The sequence below is a fragment of the Erinaceus europaeus genome, chromosome 3 (genome assembly GCF_950295315.1).
Source record: "Erinaceus europaeus chromosome 3, mEriEur2.1, whole genome shotgun sequence".
NCBI lineage: Eukaryota > Metazoa > Chordata > Mammalia > Eulipotyphla > Erinaceidae > Erinaceus > Erinaceus europaeus.
In genome coordinates, this window is record NC_080164.1 from 124,456,230 (window position 1) to 124,471,472 (window position 15,243).

General features: G+C 39.3%; 1 protein-coding gene across 1 annotated transcript in view; it reads right to left on the minus strand.

Moving 5' to 3' along the window:
* The window catches only part of BTC (betacellulin), a 543,453-nt gene that overhangs the window by 460,493 nt on the left and 67,717 nt on the right, over nt 1-15,243 (minus strand). The window lies entirely within an intron of this gene.

Here is a 15,243-nt window from a genome sequence, read left to right on the forward strand (position 1 = left end):
AGGTGGATCCATACTACCAGCCTGCCTCTTTCTTTCCCTGGTGTGGCGGGGTTCTGAGGAATCAGAGCTCCAGGACACATTGGTGGGGTTGTCTGTCCAGGGAAGCCTCATTGGCATCATGGTAGCATCTGGAACCTGGTGGCTGAAAAGAGAGTTAACATATAAAGCCAAACAAGATGTTGACTAATCATGAACTTAAAGGCTGGAGTAGTGCAGATGAAGAGTTAGGGCTGGTCTCTGTTCTGTAGATAGCAAGTAGGCATATTTTGGTTATATTTCAAAGGGATTGTGGCTATACTAGGTTTTTTGTTCCCTGAGCCTGAAATATGATATGCAGATGGATCCTAATTATTGTCTGGGGAGATGATGTCATGGCTGGAAAAAGGACCAGAAAGCTGGATCAGCGAAGAGAGTAGCTCCCAAATATAGGAAAGGTGTATAAATATTGTCGACTATCTCTGGTGTATTTCTTCCAATCATTCTTGGTCCCAGGCTAATCACGAGACAAGCATCACATACACTCCAGTGAAAAGACACTTTAAAAATACCTTACTTCTCAAAATTCCCCCAAATAACATAAGGAAAATCTAAGAAATTGTTTCAACCAAGAGGAGGCTAAGAAGACATAACAAAATGTAATGTGCTACTCTAGCTATAAAAGGAACATGAAGCAGAACTAAGAAATTTTGAATGCATTGGGAACTTTATTTTTGTCTTTTCTTTCTTTCTTTATTTAAGAGGGAGACATTAACAAAACTGAAAGTTGGGAGGGGTACAACTCCACACAATACCCACCACCAGATCTCCATACCATCCCCTCCCTGATAGCTTTCCCATTCTTTATCCCTCTGGGTGTATGGACCCAAGGTCATTGTGGGTTGCAGAAGGTGGAAGGTCTGGCTTCTGTAATTGCTTCACCTCTGAACATGTGCATTGAATGGTCAGTCCATACTCCCAGTCTGCCTCTCTCTATCCCTAGTAGGGTGGGTCTCTGGGGAAGCAGAGTTTCAGGACACATTGGTGGGGTTCTCTGTCCAAGGAAGCCTGGTCAGCATCATGAGGGCATCTGGTGGCTGAAAAGAGAGTTAACATACAAAGCCAAACAAACTGTTGAACAATGATGGACCTAAAGGCTGAAATAGTGCAGATGAAGTGTTGGGGATACTCACTGCAGATTCTCATGTACTTGAGCTTTCAGGCATATATTTTGTCCTAGTTTTTGGATACGTGTGAACATATGCTGTATCTCAGGGGACCTGGTCTATATCTAGGTTTTGGGACTTTGTTAGGAAGTGAACCAAATGGAATGGAATTAGAGAATACTATGAAAGGAAAGGTCTCACCCGAGTAATGAAGCTGAAGGGTTGTCATTCCACACCTGAAGTCTCTGGACACAGTCTGAGGTGAAACATGTTGAGGTGGCACTCACTGCATTGATTAGGTTGTGATTGGCGGATGCAATATTATTTGATATGAATTGAGAGAAGCATGCAGGAAAGTGGGCCCCACCCTAAGGTTCCAGGACTGGGGGAAATATAGACTCTATCGTGTAAATGTGAGTTTCCTGCTGTCTTAGGGTTCAAGAAGACAATGGATGGTTATTGTTATCATCACATTATTTGGTAATTGGGTTAACTTTGTAAAGTCCCTTTTTGGGAGTCCAGCAGTAGTGCAGCGGGTTAAGCGCACATGGTGTGAAGCGCAGGAACCAGCATAAGGATCCTGGTTCGAGGCCCGAGCTCCCCACCTGCAGGGGAGTCACTTCACAGGTGGTGAAGCAGGTCTGCAGGTATCTATCTTTCTCTCCTCCTCCCTGAGTTCCCCTCCTCTCTCGATTTCTTTCTGTCCTATCTAACAAAAAGGACATCAATAACAACAACAATCATAACTACAATAACAACAAAAACAAGGGCAACAAAAGGGAAGATAAATAAATTAAATTTAAAAAAAAGAGAGAAAAGTCCCTTTGTTAGGATTTGCTGTATAATACCCAACATCTTGTATATAGCTGTGCTACAGGTTGCTTCTGTTCTCCCTGGTCTAGGCTTTTGAGAGAATCAACATATCAAAGACTCAGCCTATGTATTAAAAAGATTCAGTCTGTGTTTTAAAAAGTTTGAGACATACAATCAATTTTTCCCCTGTCATATTAATCAAATGTTGATTTACATGACTACAAATTAATAGGAGTGTACATAAATACCATCCCACCACCAAAATACTGTGTCCTATCTCACCCTCACCACCCCCGCGCCACTGCCCTGGGAAGCTGAATGCCCACCCTGACCCTCACCCCAGGGTTTTTACTTTGGTGCCCTACTCCAGATTTAGTCAAATCCTGCTATTAGTTTCCCTTTCTGTTCTTCTTTCTCAACTTCTGTTGATGAGTGGGATTATCCCATACTCATCTTTATCTTTCTCACTTAGCTCACTTAACATAACATTCCTTCTAGCTCCATCCAATATGGGTCAGAGAAGGTGGGTTCATGGTTTTTAATAGCTGCATAGTTGTCCATTGTGTATATCTGCCACAGCTTTCTCAGCCACTCATCTATTGTTGGGCACCTGGGTTCCTTCCAGGTTTTAGCTATTATGAATTGTGCTGCTATGAACATAGGTGTACACATATCTTTTTGGTTGGGCATTATGGAATCCTTGGAATATACCCCCAGGAGAGGAATTGCTGGGTCATATGGAAGGTCCATGTCCAGCCTTCTGAGAGTTCTCCAAACAGCTCTCCAGAGAAGCTGGACCAATTTACATTCCCACCAGCAGTGCAGAAGGGTTCCTCTGTCCCCACAGCCTCCAACATTTGTTGCTGCTGTCCTTTTTGATGTGTGCCATTCTCACCGAGTGAGGTGGTATCTCAATGTTGTCTTTATTTGCATTTCTCTGACAATCAGTGACCTGGAGCAATTTTTCATATGTTTGTTGGCCTTTTGGATCTCCTCTGGAGTGAATGTCTTGTTCATATCCTCTGCCCATTTTTTGATGGGGTCATTTGCTTTTTTCGTGCTAAGTTTGCTGAGCTCTTTGTAAATTTTGGTTTGTATCATGTATATGATTAGTCTCTTGTCTGATATATGGCATGTGAAGATCTTCTCCCATTCTGTGAGGGGTCTCTTGGTTTGTTTAATAGTTTCTTTGGCTGTGCAGAAGCTTTTCAATTTGATGTAGTTCCATTGGTTTGTTTCTGCTTTAGTCTTCCTTGCAATTGGGTTTCATCAAAGATGTCCTTGAGGTTTAGGTGGGAAAGTGTTCCACCAATATTTGCCTCTAAGTATTTGATAGTTTCTGGTCTAGTATCCAGGTCCTTGATCCATCTGGAGTTGATTTTTGTTTCCAGTGAGATAAGGTGGTTCAGTTTCATCCTTTTGCATGTTTCAACCCAGTTTTTCCAGCACCATTTACTGAAGAGAGCCTCCTTCCTCCATTTAATACTTTGGGCCCCCTTATCAAAGATTAGATGTCCATAGGTGTGGGGGTTTAGTTCTGGGCTTTCAATTCTATTTCACTGGTCTGTGTGTCTATTTTTGTTCCATTACCAGGCTGTTTTGATGATGATGGCCTTATAATATAGACCTGGGAGGGTGATGCCTCCATTTTCTGTTTCTTTTCCTCTAGATAGTTTTGGGTGAACTTTATTTAATAATAATATATTAATGTTGGCTACAGTTATAAGAGTTGTACCTTATCAATATGAGATAACAATAGTAGAACATATGACAATTCTTTACTAATGTTAAAATTCTTCTCTAAGGCTAAACCTTTTTTTTTGCCTCCAGGGTTATTGCTTGGGCTTGGTACCTGCATCCACTGCTCCTGGAGGCTATTTTTTCCCCTTTTGTTGCCCATCATTGTTGTTATTATTGTTACTGTTGTGATTGATGTCTTTGTTGTTGGATAGGACAGAGAGAACTTGAGAAAGATAGACACCTGCAGACCTGCTTCACCACTTGTGAAGAGACTCCCCTGCAGAACCGAGATCCTTACACTGGTCTTTGCACTTTGTGTCATGTGCCCTTAACCCACTGTGCTACTTTCCGACCCCCTAAACCTATTATAAAAGTACATTTTATTATAAAAGTTGTTTTAATGGAACCAGCAAAATAATTCACCTACATAGTGTGCATGCTTTGCTATGTGCAAGACTGAGTATCTAGCCAACTTCTACAGCACTGGTGTTTTGTGTCTTTCCCTCTTTCTATCTAAAAAAGTCAGCCTGGAGTTTTGGTAACACCCTAACAACAACAAAAAGTGGCTTAAATTAATGACTAAGTGTAAATAGATTTTTATGAGGAATTAATTAATTTTACCTAATTCTTTAAAGATCTCTTACAACTAGGATAACTTTCCCCCCTTTATCAGAAGGGGGGAAAGTTTATGAACCACTGCAAAATTTCTTCAGCCTGAAATAAAAGATAATAAAGTCCAAAGCCCAGATTAAAGAGTTTCTTTCATATTAGACAGCATATTGTGTATGCATTTAAAATTAGAAGGCATAACATTTTGTTCCTTGATTTCTCTCTCTCAAAGAGCTCATAATATTTGAGTGTCAATTAAATAATGATTCATGTGAAACTTTTATTAAATCAAATTTACTGTGAAATTACTGTCCAGATAATACTCTACTTTGATTTCTAGTTCTTTCCTAATGCTTCAATCTTTTAGTTAGGATATTCAAGCACAGAAAATGTCTTAGAAGAAAATTTTTCCACTGCAATTACAGCACCCTAGTGGAACCGAATATGGATTTCCTTGACCTAGATGTAGCACACAGTAGGTACCTGGTCAAATAATGAAAACTCTCTTTAATTCTCCCTTCAGTTTGTCTCTTGATAGTTTCATGGGTGTAATTATCAGTTGGTTTTGAATCCTAGTTTTCTTCTAAATATTGCCTTCCAGTACAATCCTCACTCGAAGGCTTAATTATTGTAGACAGACAGATCTCTTTACCTTCTGAACTTTTGTGACATATATATATATATATATATATATAAATAATCACTTAAGTCTAGTAAAGGAGGAAAAAAATTGCTATAGCACACAGATTTCCTCATATTAACTCAACAAATGCTGCTCACATCACACTGTTTTACTGGACAGAAATAAAACTCCTTTCTCTCTACTGATAGGTATATCTTTGCAAGCTCAACCAAAATCAGCATGTTTTGTTATTTATAAGTTTTAGACTTTCAAGAAGTTACTCAGGTTCAGATTCTGAGCTACTTTCTGCTCTGTACAAGGACCCTGATGGGTACATATATACCATAGAGATCTTTTTTTTCTTTTTTTAATTGATTTAATTATGATCGACAAAACCATAGGATATTCCATATAATCCCACCAATAGAGTTCCATATCCCATCCCCTCCATTGGAAACATTCCTATTCTTTATCCCTCTGGGACTATGGACCCAGGATCATTATGGGGTGCAGAAGGCAGAAAGTCTGGCTTCTGTAATTGTTTTTCCATTGGACATGGGTGTTGACAGGTCGATCTGTACCCCCAGCCTATTTCTGTCTTTCCCTAGTCGGGCAGGGCTCTGTAGAGGTGGGATTCCAGGACACACTGGTGACATCTGCCCAGGGAAGTCACACTGGCTATATGACAGCATCTGCAATTTGGTGGCTGAAAAGCATTAAGATATAAAGCAAAACAAATTGTTTAATTATCAGGAACCTAAAGATAGGAATATAGAAGATGAGATTTGGGATCTCCATTTTGGGAAAAGTTAAGAAGTCTGTATTAAGTATATTCCAAGGGGCCCATGACTTTACTGATTCTTACTTGGACCTGACTGCTAACGTGCAGGTGGGGCTATAGGTTGGCTGGGGAGATAGTGTCAGAGTTGGAAATAAGACTAGAAAGCTGGATTAGGGAAGAGAGTAGCTTCCAAACATGGGAAAAGTATATAAACATTGTTAACTGTAAACCCCATCAATCTGATCTGGCGTCTGTATTCAGCACAGGAGCCTGTGTAAACTCTGCATTCCTATAGGTCTTAACTTGCATTCTGTGATCATAGCTAGGAACATTCTAGGCTGCACTCATTTCAGGACCAGTCTTCCTCAAGTGGCAGAGTATATTGACACAGTCTCCCTTCAGAGAGTGTGGCAGTCCCTACCATTGTTATTCTACATTGAGGGCGAGGTCCTGTAGGGGCCCGCAAGGGGGTCCGACAATGCTGTTCCTGATGGAAGTGACCAGTGATGGTGGAGAGAGGCATCTGTTAGAGGTCTAGGCCCATCATATCTATGTGAGAATTCCAGGATTTCCTGACTAGGGCCCCAGAGGATGGGGTGGCCAGGTAATGACCAGAGAGCCATCATTAAAGCCTGCCAGCCTCTTTCCCTTATCCAGCTTTTGTAGTCCTTAGTTTACCTGACAAAGTTAGCCTTAGAATGATTGAGGGAAGTGAAATAGGAAGTAGGTGAGGACGGCATCTAGGCCTAAGTAGGAACCATTTGATTAAGTACTTTATGATATCTTTTTTAGGTCTTTCTACTTGCTTGCTGCACTTATTGAGTCACTGTAAACTACTATGCACTTTTACTTTGTGGTGTATGATTTCCCATAACTTATGGCTACATGTGCACATGTGCCCTATCTCATGGGCCCTGGTCTATATCTAGGTTCTGTAGCTTTGCTAGGAAATGCACCACCTGAAGTAGAATTAAGGAGTCCTATGAGCTTGGAAAGTTCTCACCAGAGTAATGGAGCTGAAGAGTTGGCGTTCCAGGTCTGGTGTCTCTGGATGCTGTCCGAAGTGAAACATGTCAAAGTAGTACTGGCTGCATAGATTTGGCTGAGATCAGTAAGATGTAGTATCAAATGGTATGGATTGAGAGAAACATGAAGGAAAATGAGCCAACACCCAGAGGTTCCAGGACAGGGAGAAATATGGGTTTATAGAGAATGGGGAAGGTTCCTGCTTAGTTTAAGAAGGCAATAGATATTTATTGTTATAGCCAAGTTTTTTGGAAATTTGGTTTACTTTGAAACCCCCCATGGTTAGGATTTACTGTACCATATAAGACCTTACCATGATTTATGCCATTTAATGCTATTTACAAATAATTATATCTTACATACTGACTAGACCAGCTGCTTCTGGTCTCCCTCATCGAAGGTAATAGGTGATTTAATATTTCAAAGAAAAAAATCATTATTAGAAATGTATTAACAAATTAAGATCATTGTACTTAACAGATATTTTCTTGTGATGAAAGCATTTTACAACTGGACTTTATGACTTGGGATCTTGGATTTGCTACTTATGTAGCTTTATGATCTTGTATAAAAAATTCTTCATATGTACTTCAGGTTAGCATTAAATATCTGTCCCCTTGGGTTGTTGAGAGGATTGCATTAGCTCCCCTAAGAAGCATTAGAATAATACTTTTTTTCCCCTCACTGAGTTATTGTTGGGGCTCTATGCCTGCATAGCTGCACTATTCCTGGTGGTAACTGTATTTGATAAAGAGTAAGAGACGGGGGGTGGGGGAGGGGAGAGAGAGCAGAGCAGAGCAGAGCACCTGTGGCACTGCTCCACTGCTTAAGACACTGCCTCCTCACCATGTGGGAACTGGGGCCTTTAATCTTGGTCCTTGCACAGGGTAACATGAGCACTCTACTGTGAGAACCACCACCAGGTCCCCAGAGTAATTCTTTTTTAAAAAAATTTTTATTTATAAAAAGGAAACACTGCCAAAACCATAGGATAAGAGGGGTACAACTCTACACAATTCTCACCACCAGAACTCTGTATCTCATCCCCTCCCCTGATAACTTTCCTATTCTTTATTCCTCTGAGAGTATGAACCCAAGGTCATTATGGGGTGTAGAAGGTGGAAGGTCTGGCTGCTGTAAATTGCTTCTCCACTGAACATGGGCATTGGCAGGTCAATCCATACTCCTAGCCTGTCTCTTTCCCTAGTGGGGCAGGGCTCTGGGGAAACAGGACTCCAGGACATATTGGTAGGGTCGTCTGCCCAGGGAAGTCCGGTTGGCATCATGCTAGCATCTGGAACCTGGTGGCTGAAAGAAGAGTTAACATATAAAGTCAAACAAATTATTGACTAATCATGAACCTAAGGGCTGGAATATTGCAGATAAAGATTTGGGGTCTCCTTTTTGAAGATAGCTAGTAAGCCTATAGAATAATTCTTAAGACATAATATGGGCTATATGAGAATTAGCTATGTTAGGCATTAAAAAAACCCTAACAACAGTCCAGTTGGGTATTTAGAAATCATACTATGGCTTTTAAGAAAATGCTAAAAAAAAAAAAAAAAAGAAAAGAAAAGTTCAATGCCTGCTCAAGCTAACAAATTTCATGATCTGAAATGCAAATATACACTTTTAGATTCCAAAATTACTCCATAGTTCTTCTTCAGCACTACAAAAAAATTTCTTTTTTTTTTTTAATTTCAAGGAATTGACTAGTAAATATAATGGTACAATTGGTAATAATGTCCTTTGAATCAGTGCAGATGAATATTCTGGGATGTTTTTGAGCAGTGGAGAAATAGATAGACATTCTTGTCACTCTCACCTACTTGTGTCAGAATATTTTAACTCTTGACACCAAGTATGCAATCATACTAACAGGAAATACATTTCAGATTTAAAGATGAGTAACAAGATGTGCTGAGAAAAACGCACTGGCCCCTGGCAAGTACTTTTCATCTTTGACAGACAAAATGAGAGCTTTTCAAGTTACAAAATAAATGACCAAAACACCCTTGTGTAGTAAGAGTCTGTTGCATTAAAATGCTGATGAGAAAATATCATTGCAGAGCTGAGCTGCAGCCCAGGTCTGTCTGACAAGTACTCTCACCAAGACTTGCTGCCACCAGAGGGCATTTGCAATTGCTCTTTCATAAGCTCTAGGAAAAGGAAAAAAGAAGTCGAGTCTGGAGGGAAAAAAGCACTAAAATGCACAGAAACTTAAGGTTTTTTTTAATGCCTTTAGGATTTATCTAGCATAGTTCAGAAAACAAACAGCAGTCTACATTTTCTTAGACTGAAGAATCTTGGAGCTGGAAAAAAAATGTCGTCAAGGCCAAACAAATACTTAATATTCGGCCTTATCTTCCTATTCTCTTTTGGTTTTGTTTCCATAGCAACTGATACTACCAGGCAATTCTGAGTGTATTTGCCGAAGGCAGGTGATTGCTTTTGCTCAGCTTGGGCGGGGGCAGGGAGGAAGCGGTCTGGAGAGAGGTCTTTTAGTAGAAGAAATCTTATTTTGTGAGATCTCTCAGGCTAAAGTCTTCATAAAGAACTGATTTCTTAAATTTTCTGGTAGGTATTATCAGAAAAATGAAATAAATTGAAATCAATGAGTAAAAGTAGAAGGGCAAATAGGAGGGAGTGGGAAGAAAGAATGTGAGGGAGTGGGAAGAAAGAAACTGATGAGCACAGTTGTGCTGTGTGGACTTTCTTTGACCACACTCAGTAAATTTTAGCTATTTTCACTGCTTACCTTCATACTCCTAGGACATTTTGTTTTCATCCATCAAGTCTTCTCTCCACTTCTCTCATCCTGACTCTGATTTCTGTCACTGCAGCAAAGCACAAGAGAGAGACTGGCAGACCTGGAGAGAAGCTAAACAGCAATGCTGCTGCCATAGACCTAGAAACTCTACTTTTCTTACCTGTTAGAAGATAACCCTATTTAACTATGCCCTGAGAAGTGTGTGTGTGTGTGTGTGTGTGTGTGTGTGTGTGTTTGTGTATGTGTGTTGACAACCCTCTGGCTAAATATTCCATTTTCACACAAGCTTTGGGGGAATGCTTCTGAGGGGCACTGTATGATTTCTCAAGTGGACCCAATTGAAATTGAGCTCAGTGGTACACAAGAGAGATTTTTCTCAGTTACACACTCTCTTCAGTCTCTCTCTTTCTTCTCTGCATCATTTTTCCAATTTTTTTATTCATGTATCCTGGAGTTAGTTCCACATAAACACTTGCTGCATGAACTAATCTCCAAGTCTGCTAATTTTTAGGTGAATGGAAACTAAAACACTAGGGTGTCCTCTTCTTAGTGTCAACATTTGAAAAATAGTATTAATTAATCAAATAAATTAATGATAATAAATAAAGTTAAAATGAGGTTGATAGCATTGAGAGTGGCTGCTGCCCCCAGTGCTTAATTCTGGCTTTTATTAGGAAAACAGAACTGCCTTGGGTTTCCAGATGGAAGGACTTAACTCACTGGAGATAGAGGTCAACACAACCCATACAAAATCTAAGAAATCAAAGGTCAGGAAAGTTACAGCCAGAAGCATGTGAGTCTCTGGAATGCTCCTGGAAAACACTAAAAACCTTATGTTGGTCCAGATAGTTATCAGCTCACACCTGCCAATGGAAAAAAACAGCTGTTCTTTGCTCCTATACACCACATTTTCAACCTACCATATAACTCTCACTTACAGCTGTAAGAAAAAAAAGAATTCTGGAAAATGGGTTTTGTAATACTGCTAAGGGTCTAGCAGAGATTTTAGCAGCATCACGTAGAATGTCTCAGGGGCAGCTACAACCTGACCTCAGGCAGAGCTTGGTAAACACAAATACCACCCAATTTCTTCTTGCCTACATTACATGAGGGTCACCACATGACATGTTATTCAATGTATTATAATTATGCAGGGGTGCTTTGCTTTAATCAGCACAATTGGACTTCTATAATAAACTTGTCCTGGGGTTGGGCGGTAGCACAGTGGGTTAAGCACAAATGTTAACCACAAGGGTCGGCATAAGGATCCGAGCCCCCAGCTCCCCACCTGCAGGGGGTTCGATTCACAAGCAGTGAAGCAGGTCTTCAGGTGTCTATCTTTCTCTTCCTCTCTCTCTCTCCCCTCCTCTCTCGATTTCTCTCTGTCCTATCTAACAACAGCAATGACAACAACAATAACAACAGTAATAACAACAACCAGGGTAACAACCAGGGTAACAACAAGGGCAACAAAATGGGAAAAATGGCCTCCGAGAGCAGTAGATTTGTAGTGCAAACACCGAGCCCCAGCAATAACCCTGGAGGCAAAAATAAATAAATAAATAAATTAATTAATTAATTAAAATAAACTTGTCCTACAGATTGTCTAGTCAGATGTTCCTACCTGGGTTTCTCAGCCAAATATGTATGAACCATCCTTTTTTTTTTTTTTAAAGATTCCACTTATTTATTAATAAGAGAGATATCAATAGAAGGAGAGAGAGGGAGAGAACCAGAGTTTCATCCAGTACATGCACTGTCAGCGGTTGAACTGGTGGCTTCATACTTGACAGTCCAACATGTTACTCACCTCCCAGACCACTATGAACCATCTTAGTGTGTCCAGATCTTAAATCATTTCCACTACCTGTCTCTCTATGACCATCATCACTCCTGCCTGAATCTTGTACCTCCTCCCAGGATCTTTGAATATCATAAGTATATACTTGTAAATATACTTTGTCATCTATAAATGATTGACTCTCAATTCTGATTCAGTGGAACCTGAGACTTTGTCTTACTCTCATCTTTGTGGCATGTACCTTTGCAGGTCACCCTCTCCTGCCTTCTCCATCCCCTGCCACCATTTCCCCATTTCCCTGTGTTGCATTTTCTTTTCTTTCCTTCTCTGTCCTTTCTGTTCCATGTCTGATTTTCTCACATATCACTTGGATGTTCTTTTCAAGGTTTTGCCCAAATTTTCTACATTAGCTGAAGACAAGACAGATCACTTTGAACTTCTGATGAATCTATAAAGTCTCAACCCAAGGACATGTACACTAATATGTATTAGGGAAGTGTTACTTTAAATATTTTCATTTTCTACTTTTGCCTTACTGAGTATAGAACCCTGCCTTCATTTTCTCTGGCCACAATAGTCGGCTACTGGCAACCAACAAACTTGGCTCCTCAAATATTGAATCTCTTTCTTCCTTTCTTTCTTTCTTTCTTTCTTTCTTTCTTTCTTTCTTTCTTTCTTTCTTCTTTCTCCTAGATCTTGTTTTTCTTTTAAGTACTCCTGAAGAGTATGGTAAGGTAAGTGCTTAGGTTTCTATATGGTTCTGGATGCAGAGTTGATAGATAAACACTCATTCTGTGGGCTTCGATACCAAGGTAAGAGTACACTGTGGAGGCTGTGGCAGGCCCCTGGGTCAGGGGCCAAAAGGAGCAGGAGGGGATGGAAACCAATGACTTAATAAGAGAAACCAAGTCAGGTTCGTGGGGAGGAGAGCTATTCCCTGGAGTCATGCTTGGACCAAAAGACACAATCATGAGTTCACCTGCTTCAAGAGTTTAGCATGCAAGACTGAGGGACTGTCATACAAATAGGCCATTGTCACCCTGGATAACAATAGATACCTGTCACCATAATCCATGGACCCATTTGAAGCCTAGATACATTTTCTTTCCCTCTGAGAGACTGAAATTTAATCATCTGGAGAATCCATGAAATTTATGAAGGGAACTCTTTACCTTACCAAGTTGTGCTAAATTTAAAGCAGATTAGGCATTTAATTAGTTTATGTTCCCACATACTAATATATGAGTATTCAGGTGAGAAAAACAATTAGTAACAGACTAAATTAATTTATTAGTTTTTTTTTTCTGTTCAACCAGTTTGAAGTTTGATTTGCATTTATTTTACTGAAGCACACACATTTACATTTCTTTTCAAGGTGTTCAAAGCTCTTCTGAGGCCTCAGACTCTTGCTCTGTATTCATATGTTTAGAGATACCACTTACTAATTATGGTTCTGCCTTGCTACAAAAATCTGTATTTTCAATCCCTATGTTCAATTTATATATTGAAACCAGTAGCAAGACATCTTAGATCTTTTCCAGACAACCTGAAACTCAACGAATATAAGTGGATCCAATATTCTCTTCTGTCTCTGTCATGCTCTATCTGGAAAAAAATAAAAATCATCATGTGCTGTTAAGTAACAGGAACAATCTAAATCTTTTTTTTAATTTCTTTATTGGGGGGATTAATGGTTTATACTTGATGGTAAAATACAATAGCTTGTACATGCTTAACATTTCCCAGTTTTCCACATGACAATTCAATATCCACTAGGTAGGAATAATCTATTTATAAACTGAATTCCCCAGCCTGCAGTCCAACTGAGAAGATTTACAAGGACTGGCAATGGAATATGGCAAGAGTGGGCAATTCAGATCTTTATGTATTCATTATATATCTATATGTATGTGTGTGTGTATCATTGCATTTTTTATTGTGGAGTTTTCAGTAACATTTTTCTGTTTGATTTAAAACATGGAGCTATTTTGTATGTATGGAATGTACATTTTTTCCATTGGACCCAAGCTCCAATGTGTTTTGATATACCACTGTTGAGGACTCATTATAGAACTCATTATTACATGGTATTTGTGATTTATGCTATACTCCATATGCTACATAATCAATGTGAAACACCCATTCTGGCCAGAGAAGTCCTTAACGATTATTTTGACCCTCTGAGAAGAATACACTCCATTTTCAAATAGACATTCTTTTCAGTGGACAAAAACACATGTTTATCCTTTTCATTGTCTATTTAAACATCATGCTCTGGCATTTTCTTGTCTGCCTGAGGTATTTGGCTAAACTTAATGTGTGTGCTTCACTTCAACTAATCTTAGGTTCTCTCTCTCTCTCTCTCCTCTCTCTCTCTCTCTGTTAGCACAGGATCTGGAATGTCTTGTGCCTTATATTTACCCATGGCATCCTACCCATTCTTCTATATGGTCTGAATTCTAGGCTAGTGCCCCCTCTTCTGAGAAGTCTTTCCTAATCCTTTAGTCCCTAGTCTATATTAGCAAGGTATTATTATACATGGAAAGATCTCTCATTTTTTCTACCAAAGAACTAAATTCTTGAAAGTATAGACTACATCTAATTTATCCTTTTATCCTGAGTTCTTGTCACTGAATATTAATTGATGAATCAATAAATGTATTTATTACTTATTATTGCTATCTGTGTACATGTGCCTTTTGTCTGAAAAATTGCATTGTCTTTTTTTCTCTCTTCCCTTCTCCATGAATTTAGGACACTGTTGTATGCTTGTGTTCATTGTTAGTTTTCAGTGAAATCGGAATCTAAGGGTAATTTACTAACATGATGACCTTGTTTTAAATATGTATCTCATGTGACATGAGGTGTTGCAATTACATTGCCCCAGAGTCCAATGGAGATTTATAATTTTGTTATTTTCCCAACAATATTTATTTATTTATTTATTGCCACTAGGGTTATTGCTAGGACTTGGTGCCTATACAGTTTCTCTACTCCCTGTGAACTCCATTTTTTAAAAAAATATTTGATAAAGAGAAACAGAATAAGAGAGACAGAGAAAGAAGGAGAGATATGAAACACTACTCCACAGCTTGTGAAGTTTCCTTCCCTCATTATAGATGTTCCTATGTGATGGCTAAGAGCTCAAATCTAAGTCCTTGCTCATGGTAAAGTACATTACACTGGAGGAGCTATCTCCTTGCCCACTGTGTAGTTATTACTATTATTACTATTAACTAGAGAACTGCTCAGTTCTTGTCTATGGTGGTATAAGGGATTGAATCTGAGACTTTGGAGCCTCAGGTAAGAGACATAATCATTTGACATAATCATTATGTCAATTATTCTACTGCCTGATTTCCCCCACCCCCCACATTAATTTTTAAAAGTATTATTTCTAAATTATTGCATAGAAAATGTGAGTCTAGTCTGAGTCTGAGTGATGACAAATTTCAGACTAATGGTGTCGTGAATTCAAGAGGCTTGAACAATATGCAGTTAGTTTTGGTTCTCAATAAATTAATAAATTCATCTTCAAAGAAGACATACAAGTGGCCAACAGACTCATAAAGAAATCTCCATCATCATTAATCATTAGGGAAATGCAAATTAAAACCATAATGAGATATTTTACACCTATGAGAAGACAAAAAGCAAGTGGGGAGGATTTGAAGAAAAGGGAACCCGTGTGCACAATGCCACTAGATGGAAAACATTATGGAAGATAATACAAACAAACTAAACTAAACTAAAGCAAATTCATGGATTATAAGAACTAAGTGTTGGAGGCTGGGTGGTGGGTGTACCTTGTTGAGCACACGTTACTATGTGCAAGGACCCAGGTTTGAGCCCCTGGTCCCCACCTGCAGGGGAAAGCTTTGCAAGTGGTGAAGTAGTGCTGCAGGTGTCTCCGTCTCTCCCCCTCTCTATCACCCTTCC